Here is a 12735-nt window from a genome sequence, read left to right as displayed (position 1 = left end):
GATTTCGATTTCGCAATCAGATTGATTTCTTAAAATTAGTCAACGAATGAGTTTATGATCATGAAACTGAAATTGTTTGATTGCATTTGGAGCTCAACTGAATCAGAGATGCAAGTGGGGCAGAGAGAGGTGGGGGATGTACGCCTACCATTCCGGCCGTGGAGTCGAACTGAAACGCACTACATTGTTGAATAGAACAGCGTCAAGGCCAGTGAAGAGACCAGCCACACATGCTGTAAGAATCACAAAATTTTCGTGAGGAATGGTTTCTTTTACCACTGAATTCTTCTCTTCTTCTCAGCACACTCCGTTGAGTATGTCATCATCACTCTGTTTCTACCACAATAACAGAGAAATCGACAACAACAGAGAGTTGAATGTCAATGGATATAGAAACTCAAGAAGTATCCTGTTGGAGAATGGAAACCCAGAAATTCGGATTTATGAAACCAGAGATAGATGGTACAATTCTAGTTTCTAATATCATAACAGAAAACAAAAACCAGAGAGAGAGACAGAGAGTTACTTGTTAATGGTGCTCTCTTCTTCTGCTTTCGCTTTTCTCCAAGAAAGATTGCCTTCCGAAAATAGAAACTGTGGGGCGAGGTAGCAAAGAAAAGGGAGGAACAAATTCTTCAGCCATAGGGTTCAGCTTAGAAAGGAGTTCCTCCAAATCCCTCGTATCTATTTTGAAACCTTCACTGGCCTCCCCGTTCCTCTGTAAGTCGACACATCGTTGGGAGCATGTAAATCCATTATTCCAGCTTTGAACTTACGAGTTGAGGTACAAACATTGACCCCCAAATCTATCCCGGATTCCCGGCATTCTCAACCACATGATCAGAACTCCACTCCACGAGCCTCTCATGACGGAAAAAGGATGGAACAAATTGAACAGAAATTGGGGGGTTATGACAGGGGTAGGGGTGGGTTTGCAGGGTGCAGGTTGGGGCCGGGAGAGAGAGGGTTGTATGGGAAGGGTGTGGGGCGGGGGTTGCAGAGAAGGGGGTGGGGAGAGAGAGCAAGCGCAAGAGAGTCAAATTGATGAAATTGAAATCCAGAGCTATTTCAGAATTTCGACTTCCACTACATTCTATTTTCCATAAACAGGGTGTAAAAACCATAACAAACACCTTAAAATTTTGAAATCACCCCCTGAATGCGAAATTGAAATCCAACCAAAGAGAGCCTAAGGTATATAATTTAAATGTGTTACTTTCTTGTCTACCCAAAATAAAAAATAATAACTTGTCCTCTAAGAGGGGGGGAGGAACAATGAATGAATTGTTTGACGTTACACGATTCAACAGAGATGTACATTACATGATTTTCAGCAATATCCGTCGTAGCTGATTGTGAATCAGGTGGATGACAGGTTCTAGGGAGAAGCATTACTTATATATTGCACAGCACTATCAAATAGATATAGACTCAGTTCCCGCAGATGTCAAATCTGTAGAACTTCAACTTCCTTGTATCTGTTTCAAAGTTCTTCTAGTCCTATTAAAGAAATTGGGTTTTTTTTAGATAAGAATTGCATTACTGTGGGAAAAACAGAGCGCCTGTATACTCATGATGATATAAGTATTGGAACCCCAACAGGACTCTTTACGAGTTACGACTCAAAAACCTTATCCCCCCCCCCCCCTTTTACACTTCAGAAAAAACCAGACCCCTAACGCATTTACAACCATGTCCAAATTTTCCCACATATTATAGTTGTTTACAATGAAGGTCAACTTGACATCAGCCTCTTGGCCTTCCTTGCTATCTTGGCCATCCCCTCCTGATTCAAAAATCTGGCCATTCATCTCCCTCCATAAAAACCAACACAGTAAAGGGAATTATTTTCCAAACAGTTGCTACTCTTCATTCCACAGACCCCTCTTCCCACTATCCCAAAGCCGACATCAAATCATTTGCAACGCTCCAGTGGGCTCCCACTAACAATAGAAAATTTCCCACAAATCAGAAGCAATCTTGAATCTCAAAAACAAATGACTAGCAACTTCTTCAAATTCAGTACACATAATGAATATGTTTCTCATCCTTCTCCCTACTAATAAGATTGAAAGGATCCTTTTGGAATCCTGTAAGAAAAAATGATTCCACCACCAAGCAACATCTTAAAGAATGGCGCCATCGAGAATTTTCCATTTCAACTACCTCCACCACCACCCAACTCAAAAAAAAAAAAAAAAAAATCCCCACACTCCTTGTTTTTCAATACTTTATCAGCTTCCACCACTTTCAACTTCCCAGTTCCCAATCAATCAAATTCCTTCTAAAGGTAGGAACCCATACTTTCCCATTCTCATCTTCTCAACGTAATCCTCCACCATTGCATTATGGTTTCACACGGTGGAAAACAAGTTCAGAAACATCTCCTCCAAGGATCTATTCCCACACCAATTTCCTTGCCAAAACTTCACCCTCCTCCCCTCCCATCCCATCAAGAAGCTCACCTCCTTCTTAAATTTACTAGGTCTCTTGTGCTTCCCTTTCCAAACCCCAGAACAACAGGTGGTATTCAGTCTACAATTTCCCCAACACCCTCTTTCAACCCATACTTGGCAGATATAACTTGTTTTCACAAATGGCAATCCCCCATCACAGGCCTCCACAGCCATTAACCTAATAAAGAATCAACCTTCACCCTCACTGGCCGAATGCTCAAACCTGCATCCATTATCTATACTCCAACAGAACCCTTTCTTTCCAACTCCACGAAGTGGTATTGCCATTGATCATCTTTCCCAATGCCAAAGAAAATTCCTTCTTAGCTTCTCTAATATCTTCACGCAGAAATAGAGAACATGGAAAGGTAATATATTGGGATACTTGATAGCGCTTTCAATCAATTTAAGCTTCCCCCATCTCAGAAAACACCTCGCCTTCCATGTGGACAGTGCCTTTGACCTATAAATAGCCCCTAAAAGTTGCCAGGGCACATGATCCAAAGGGACTCCATTTTACAACTCAATTCCAAAGCCAACTCCTTCAAATTATCCACTTCCCCAATTGTAATCACCTCAATCTTATGTAAATTCATCTTTAATCCTGAAACAGTCTCAAAGCACAAGAGTATATCCCTTACACTGCCCCCTTCACTGCCTCATCCAACAAACCACACAATGCTTCTGATAGACAAATAAGAACGAAGATAAAGGGTCCCCTGCTCAAACCACTGGCAAGGTTTTAGAACTCGGTTTCACCCCTGGTCTCGCCAGGCCATGAAACCAAGTTCTGCTGAGATCTCGGCGAGATGGTGCATTTTTTTTCGGTCTCAACTCGGTGGTGGGTTTCGATGGCCATATGGCCAAGATAGGTCCTGAAACTTGACATCCACTCTATTTTAGACCTTCTAAACACAATGGAAACATTAGTTTTTACAAATTCAAACCCAACATGGTACTTTGACTTCGGATCCTAGATTGGTAGTCTACGACGTACATGAGGTCTACCCTAGGCTATTCCACACAATATTAGAACTCATATAATTAAAGTAGAGGTGTAAAACAACTTAAATAAGCATTAGGAATAAAATACATCAAATCATAAACCATTTAAGTATTAGGCATCATATTCATATTTCATAAACATACATGGTGATGGTTCGATGGTTTGCTAATAATTGTTAGAAACGTGGAAAGAAATTGTCAACAAACAAGTTTTGATCATGTTTATATAAAAAAAAAAATTGTTTTTGAGAAGTAAATTTTACCTAAAAGTGTTCTTGAGATGCAATGCAACTCCCAAGAGAGATGTTGAAACTTCAATGTTGAATGTACAAGCTTCAATCTTCACATGGAGAAAGTTGAAGGTGAGATTTGACAACCAAAAAAAAAGCATCAAAGATGGGTTTTCCCTTCACAGCAGACCAAGAGAGGCGAGACACAGCGAGACTTGCGAGTTTGGGTCAAAATCTCGCCGAAACCAGGTATTTAATTGACTTAAAGTTGGTCTGGTTCGACCGAGTCGAACTGAGACCAAGATAAGTGCCGAGATCTCACACGAGATTTTGCTGTTTTTCTGTGTTGCCTGTAGTCCCATCTCGAGACCTGGTGAAACCAAGTTAAAAATGAGGTCTTGCCGAGATCTTGAACCATGACCACTGGAAATGTTTCATTGGGATTTGTTTCAAGTTTGTCTCTATAAAGCATCTCTTTCTACAATAAAAACGTAAATATACACTTGTTAATTATTGTAACACAGTAAAGGGGGTTTTCACGGAAGAAGAAGGGGCAAATACCAGCTGCAATCAACTCAGCAATCAATAACCATGAGCAGCAAATCAGAGGAGGAAAACAATATCAATGATCTTTGATTTCAGCCACAATAAATCAGACAACCCTATCGACTCCAGTTAGGAACGGCAGGAAGATCAGCAGTAAACGAACCATCACAGGTAACAGAATTTTTTTTTTTAATGGAGTAACAAAAATATACAGCAACAACAACAAACTAAGCCTTATCCCATCTAAATGGGGTCGGTTACATGGATCCTCGCACATCAAAGTAAGAGAAAAGAAGAAATCAAGACACAAGACTTGAGGAGAGTGTGAAAAAAGAAATGAAAGAGAAATGAAAGTAAAGGAAAGTACGAGGAAATAGGCCCAGCTCAGGAAGTCAGGAAATCTCAGCTACATGGGGTCGGAAACATGGATCTTTGGCCTCCAAAAGGCTCTATCTGAGGTCATACTTGGTACAAGACCCAAGCTATCCATGCCATCCTCACAACCTCTCTTATGGTTATTTTCGGCCTGCCCCTAGCTCTTTTAGCTCCTTCAGTCAGAATCAGATCACACCTTCGTACTGGAGCATCCTCAGGCCTCTGTTGAACATAGTCATACCACCTCAAACGACATTCTCGCAACTTGTCATTGATCGGGGCAACTCCCAAATCAGCTCTAATACGATCATTCCTTACTTTATCCTTCAAAGTCTTTCCGCACATCCATCTTAATATCCTCATCTCTGCTACACATTACTTCTTTATATGACACTTCTTAACTGCCCAACATTCCGCCCCATGCATCATAGTCGATCGGACAACAGTCCTATAGAACTTTCCTTTAAGCTTTAAAGGAATACGTCAATCACACAGTACTCCGGTCGCACCTCTCCACTTCATCCATCCCACTTAATTCTTTGTAAAACATTATCATCTATGTCACCTTCTTTATTTATGGTTTGACCCCAGATATCTAAAATAGTTGCTTTGCAGTATCTCTCTCTCCTTAATTTTCACCATATCATTATCCATCATAGAGTGACTAAAGTTACACATCATATACTCCGTCTTTGATCTACTAATCTTAAAGCCTCTAGTTTCAAGCGTTGATCTCCACATCTCTAACTTAGCATTAATCTCTGCTTTAGTCTCGTCTACCAAAACGACATCATCGGCGAAGAGCATACACCATGGGACCTCGTCTTAAATACTCTTGGTTAATTCATCCATGATAAGTGCAAACAAATAAGGGCTTAGAGTCGATCCCTGGTGTAGCTCAATCATAATTGGTAATTCCTTGCCCTGACCTCCCACAGATCTCACACTAGTCACCACGCCCTCATACATATCTTTAATTACATCAATATATTTACTCGACACCCCTCTCTTCACGAGAACATGTTGGATTACGTCTCTAGGGACTCTGTCATAGGCTTTTTCCAAATCAATAAAGACCAAATGGAGATCCTTCTTGCTAGCTCTACATCTTTCCATGAGCCTCCTCAATAGGTAAATAGCTTCTGTCGTGGATCTACCTAGCATAAAACCAAAATTAGTTCTTCGAGATATGTGTCTCTTCTCTTCGAGATATGTGACTCAAGAAATATTTAGTAGGATTGAGTCTTTTATATTTTCTTCTTAGTCTTTTCGTATTCCTAGGTGTTTTAATGTATCCCTTTAAATTCTTAGACTAGGAGTCCAAGAAATTGGAGGCTACTATTTAAGGTTTTATGGGAGTTAGTATCTAGGTGAGTAATAGTTTAGAATAGTGTGTTAGTCATTAATGTTTCTTGGTTTTAGTTTTTAGGAGTTATTAAAGTCCTAGTCATTTTCTTCTTTAACATGCTGAATTGACTTATTGAATGAAACAAAAGTTGGAGCTTTGATGGCCAGACCTGCATTGAAGCAGTCCCTCCCCCTCCCTCACGTTTTTGGTGAGTATTTCCCCTTTCCCTCTCCTCAACGTCTTCTCTTCTTTCTCTCCCCCTCTCAATCTCATCCCTTCTCCTCTCTCTCACGATACTCCCTCTCATCCCCCCCCCCCCCCCATCTCTTCTTCTATCTTCATCCACAACCCTCCTAGCTATCTCCTTCTTTACATCTTCTTCAACCTCCAACCCATCTCCATTAAACCTGCAACCCAATTTAACCTTTCATCTTCCATTCCTTTAAAAAGCCTTACCGCCCTTAAACCTAATCCTTTTATTCCTCATCTCTTCCACAATACACCAGCCCCTTCCCTCACCTATCCCTCAAAACTGTGGTCTGTTTTGAACTTGACTGTTCACCTCCCAGCAGCCTGCAACTTCTCTCTTCATCCAAGATCAGAATCTGATCTTGAAACCTCGTCTTCTCCCTTTATCCTATCCCTAACCTCCCTATAAACTAGATCTGATCTCTCTATTACAGATATGAACCTTCAGCCTGCGTCAAATAGTGTTGTGAATAGTTCCATGGACAGTATTTTGGGCTCCCCGTGTGTTTGATTTACGCACTGCTCCTTTGCACACGTTTTGGCGCAGCAAATGTGAATGCAATAAATGACTTTACTCGTCGTTGTCACCGCTCGTAAACTTCAGCTGCATTAAATGAGTTTATAGAGAGAGAGCCATTTTATGCACCATCCTCACAACGGCCTTTCTATTCATACGTTAGCTGTTGTCAGCAGCATCAAACTCTCATGCATGAGCCCTTTTCTACTTTAAACTAAAGACATACAATAAATGCATGCCTTGCATTTATTACACAAACCGTATTCTGAAGTTTGCATAAGAGAGCAATAAACACATTCCATGTTTCCCTGATTCAAAGTTTCAATGCTTTAGGAGTGATGCTCTGTCTAACTCATACCAAAATAGTTGTAAATTGTGGTCATATTTATGTTTTCTCTATCTTCAATTTACTTAAACAATGCAATTCATCTAATTATTTGTTAGTTAACTGATAGATTGTCAAAATATCAATACAACAACGACTCAGCCTTATCCCAACTAAATGGGGTCGACTAATTGTCAAATTATCAATCTTTTGGTAAAATCACCAACTTTTTTTCATCAAACTGGTACCTTTTCATATGTGAACTAATTGGAACTTATTAAAAAGTCAAATTCCCATGTGTCTATGTATAAACTTATTCTTCTTTCACACATTGAAGTTATATTAGAAGTTCCAATTAATAGGTGGTACCTAGATAACAAATCATCATTTGTATTTCAACTTGCTCTGTTGGCCATACGGGAGAATCCCCCCCATCTTCTTTTTTTTTCCTACAACAAGATTCAAGAAGATAAATAGATGGGATCTCTTGAGGAAAATTTACCTCACCGAAAAGATTCTACAAGAAAACAGACAGCATGAACAACATGTAGTGCCACATTGCCTGCCTTCTTCCATTTGATAGGTTACCATGACAAGTGGATGTACTACCAAATCAGATGCTATCAAAAACTCAGAAAAGCAAAAACCTACAATACTTGTCAATATCCTCAAAGATATGATCATCGATTTTAACAATTTACCCAAGTTACAATAACTAATTCAAAATTCTATGAGAGAGATATCAGCAAATTTGTTTGCATTTAAGAATGTGCAATGTTATACAAGGCATATATCGTAAGACTAATCAGGTATACGAAATAGAAAATACCGTTATCGCACAACATTGAGAGAAACGAACCGAGAAAGGAAGAAGCACGAAGAATCGAGTTGAGTCGTATCTGAAAGATACTTTCCTTAAGGATTTAGATGCCCCCTCTTCAGCAACGGGGTTGATCTTGCACCTTACCCTCCAAGATAAATACAACTCCTAAACGTATAGGTTGCATAACCTAATACGAGTACTGTGGATACCAAACGGCTATACAAGCCTCTTATTACTTAAACCAAAATACAGTAAGTACCTGTCTCTGGAACGGACCTTTTCATATGTGAACTAATTGGAACTTATTAAAAAGTCAAATTCCCATGTGTCTATGTATAAACTTATTCTTCTTTCACACATTGAAGTTATATTAGAAGTTCCAATTAATAGGTGGTACCTAGATAACAAATCATCATTTGTATTTCAACTTGCTCTGTTGGCCATACGGGAGAATCCCCCCCATCTTCTTTTTTTTTCCTACAACAAGATTCAAGAAGATAAATAGATGGGATCTCTTGAGGAAAATTTACCTCACCGAAAAGATTCTACAAGAAAACAGACAGCATGAACAACATGTAGTGCCACATTGCCTGCCTTCTTCCATTTGATAGGTTACCATGACAAGTGGATGTACTACCAAATCAGATGCTATCAAAAACTCAGAAAAGCAAAAACCTACAATACTTGTCAATATCCTCAAAGATATGATCATCGATTTTAACAATTTACCCAAGTTACAATAACTAATTCAAAATTCCTGCAGTAGAGATATCAGCAAATTTGTTTGCATTTAAGAATGTGCAATGTTATACAAGGCATATACTGTAAGACTAATCAGGTATACAGAAATAGAAAATACCTGTTATCGCACAACAGTTGCAGAGAGAAACGAACCAGAAAGGAAGAAGCACGAAGAACTGAGTTGAGTCGTATCTGAAAGATACTTTCCTTAAGGATTTAGATGCCCCCTCTTCAGCAACGGGGTTGATCTTGCACCTTACCCTCCAAGATAAATACAACTCCTAAACGTATAGGTTGCATAACCTAATACGAGTACTGTGGATACCAAACGGCTATACAAGCCTCTTATTACTTAAACCAAAATACAGTAAGTACCTGTCTCTGGAACGGACTGTAGCAGAGACAATACGTTTCTGTTGTGTGTCTGAAATGCAGGCATGACATGGTGTATATATAATGCTGGAGTACCCTTTCATGAAGGGATACATCCATATGAATACAGGTGATATACGTACAGGGGAGGTGTGACCGTATGTATACCCTCCACGTATAGGGAGGGGGTGTATCTATTCATATGCATGTACGAATAGACACGTAAGGTTCAACTGTATACATGAACCACGGGTGAACCAAAATGCAAAACTTCTACTTATTAAAAAATAAGGTTTTGCCCACACCCACACCCCGACCTCGACCTCGACCTCGACTCGGCTTGACTCACGCAATTCAAAAGCACCCCAAGGACCCCCCACACACTAGAGAGAAGGGTGACCACCTCTCCAAAGGGCTCACACCTTAAGGAGACAACCATATATATATACCCCTCAAGTTGCTCTCCCACAACCAATGTGGGACTATATTTGAGCTCAAAATTGCCTCTTGCACACAAGAGAGCACAACAAATTCAAACCAAAAGTTGGAGGGAAGTTAAAAAAGTAGGGAATAACAAAAAACATATTTTTGAAACTTTGACTCAATTTGAAAAGGTGTTTTTTTTTATATAACACATTGACTCAAAAAAGTGCTTTTGTAATAAAAATACAACATGCAATAGCTTACAAGATAGAGTTGATCTGGAGAAAGAAATGTATCAGTAAAGTGTCCATCTCAGACTTGTGGCAAGAATGTCCTTCTGAACTTTCCAAAAAAAGAAAAAGTACTAACAATTTTTTTCAAGTATTGGTCAATTATTATCATCAAGACAGGGGCGGAAAAGAGGAATTTACAGTAATAATCAAAATTCTTCATTCCCCCAAATGAATTACAATATGGAGGCAGACGATGAAGTACCTGAAATCAAGCAACAAAGAGGGAACCATCAGCAGAGGAGATGAGAACGATCTCCTGGTGAGAAGAAACGGGAAGCTCCTGCCTACTAGGACCCACCCGACTCAAAAGTTCACTGAGTACCGATCTAAGCTTGTGAGCTGAGAAATTTCATGATCAATGCAAGTCTCAGTGATTTCTTGGTTTTCTGGCTTTGACTGATAGAAGCTCTTTCGGTGGTCTTCTTCCCAGCTTCACAGAGATCGAAATCTATATTGGGTGTCTACTCATTGTGTAACCCATTTCATTGTTTGCAGCCTCAAGGATTGGATTGGAGAGAGATTAGAACCATCGACGACGAGTTCAAGGGCTGCTTCTACAGTGGAAATGTGAAATGATGCTAAAGCAAGACCCGTGACTATGAAAAATGACTCAAGCAGATTACGATTTAATGAATGGAATTGTCAAAAACAATTTCAAACACAAACAATTAACAAAGATTGTGCCTTAACAAATGAACAACATATAAAATGCTTGCACTAAAAAATAAACAATATAGAAAATGCAAATTACTTCCAATTTTGGTCTAAGAAAAACCATAAATTATTAATTTGACAAAGAAATACAGGAAAAATTCCCAAGGAGCAAGAATGTCTTTGATGAAGACACTCAACTCTGATAGATTGCAACTGAACGAGGAGATTAAAGGAACTAGAAAAAAGTTTCGAGGACTATTGAAATTCTCACTTAATTCTCACTTTTAACCTCAGATCGAACCTCGGATCTTGGGATTCTAATGAATCGAATCTTCTTTTTGGGAATCCGAATTGAGAAACTCTCTCTCTCTCTCTCTCTCTCTCTCTCAAAACCAGGGGGTGATTTGAATTTCATTTGAAAATTAAGGGGTGACGTGTAATTTACCCAAAAAATTTAAAAGACTATTGAAATTCTCACTTTTAACCTCAAAACCTCAGATCTTGGGATTCTAAGTGATCGAATCTTATCTCTCTCTCTCTCTCTCTCTCTGGGTCTTGGTCCAGGTTAGCCTCTGTCACCCTGCATATTAGGTTCATTTCATTGACACGAACAAGGTTAATATAGTAAGTAACGCATTGAGAAGTGAATATATATGAATGAGGGAGTTGTGAAGAATTTTGATCATGATATCATCGACTATTATGTGTGTTTTGTTTTGTTGGAAACGAAGGTTAAGGAGGATTGTGCAAATTATATTTTTTTAGGCCCATCATGTCGGGTGGCAATTTGCTCACAATAAGAACCCTCCCTCCACTCCCATTTGGATTTGGTACGTAGGGTAGGACTAAACAACTATCGAGTAGATATTATTCATAAGGTTGTTTAATTATCTCATCCATATGACAGTAGCTTTTAAAGGAACATTCACTGCACCTCCTCGGTGTATAAATCGAATCAGGTGGAGGGTAGAAGGGAGTTATGGAATGCATCCAATACAATTGGCCTTAGACATTCCTTGGGGACTTCAATGTGATAAGAAACCATAGGGAGAAAATTAGAGGGGCTTTGTATTGATCAATATGTCATAGATGACTTCAACAATCCCATATTTTCTACAAGGCTCGGATCCTTAGACCTTAAAGGGAGAGAGGAAGCTCCGACTTGGTGCAATGGTCAAATTGGTGTTATGGGAATAAGATGCAAACTTGACAGGGTCCTTGTCAATACTCAATGAGTTGATAAATTATGGTTCTCATAAGCTAAATTTCTTAGCCTTAAGAGTGTATGATCACAATTTGATTCGACTGTCCATTATGAGAGAAAGAGAGTTTGGGCTTAAGCCCTTCAAGTTCTTCAATACGTGGACTTCTATAGATAGTTTTAAGGAGGTAGTTCTTTAGGGGTGGAGGGAGCATGTTTTGTCTAGTTTCAATTGCCTATATGTTTCTGCACCTTGCTTGAAGAATGTGAAAAAGATGTTAAAGGAGTAGAATATGAGTGAATTTGGAAATGTCATAAGAAGGTGAAGGCTTCTCAGACTCAACTTATTTCTATCCAACGGTTCTTATCTTTAGACCAAATGAATTAGTAATTGGCTTTGACAGAAAAAGAAGCCGATATATGGGGAGTATGAGGTTGCCATGAGGGAAGAGGAAGTCTTCTTGAAGTAGCAGGGTAAGCTTAATTGGTTAAATCTCAACAAAGGCCATAATGTTGAACACACAGTGCAGATGGCAGTGACTGTGTGTTGGTTGTCATTATTGTCAACACAGTGCATGTGTTTTTGTGGTCAACACAATGCATCTTGGTGCAGTTACAGCACTCAGGCCAGTTCAAGCAGTATTTTGGTTGAGTAGACATGCTTATGGCAGTGCAGGCAGTGATTGGATAGTGTCCCCACCATCCCCATTAGTTCTTACAGTGTTCACAAGGGCAGTGATATCATTACAGGGGTTTGGAAGTGTATACAGAGGTCCCATAGTATTTGGGAGTCAGTCAAGGGCATTTCTGTCATTTTTAGGCATAGACAACATGTAGGGACATTTATATAATTTTATAGAGTACAAATGGCCTAGACAGGTGACAGAGAGCATCCAATAGTATGTTGGTGATTTGCTAGTCACAGAGGTCTTTGTAGTGTCGACACAACTCACAGGGGCATTTTGGTCATTTTGACAGTGATGTGAGATGTTTGGCAATGATGCTGGAGCATCTGAGGATTATGTGGCAGCATGAGATTGTTCATTGCAATGTTTAGAAGCCTTAAACAGCCTTGGGTGAAGGTTAGGTGCATTAAGAATGTTGATTTCATAGGTTTTCGCACTGGCAGCGTGTTTGTCAGAATTTTTGGAAGGTATAATGACAAAATTAGGCGGAG

Source organism: Telopea speciosissima, chromosome 4 (assembly GCF_018873765.1).
Source record: "Telopea speciosissima isolate NSW1024214 ecotype Mountain lineage chromosome 4, Tspe_v1, whole genome shotgun sequence".
NCBI classification, from domain to species: domain Eukaryota; kingdom Viridiplantae; phylum Streptophyta; class Magnoliopsida; order Proteales; family Proteaceae; genus Telopea; species Telopea speciosissima.
The sequence above is the reverse complement of the archived record's forward strand: the minus strand, read 5'-3'. Positions refer to the sequence as shown.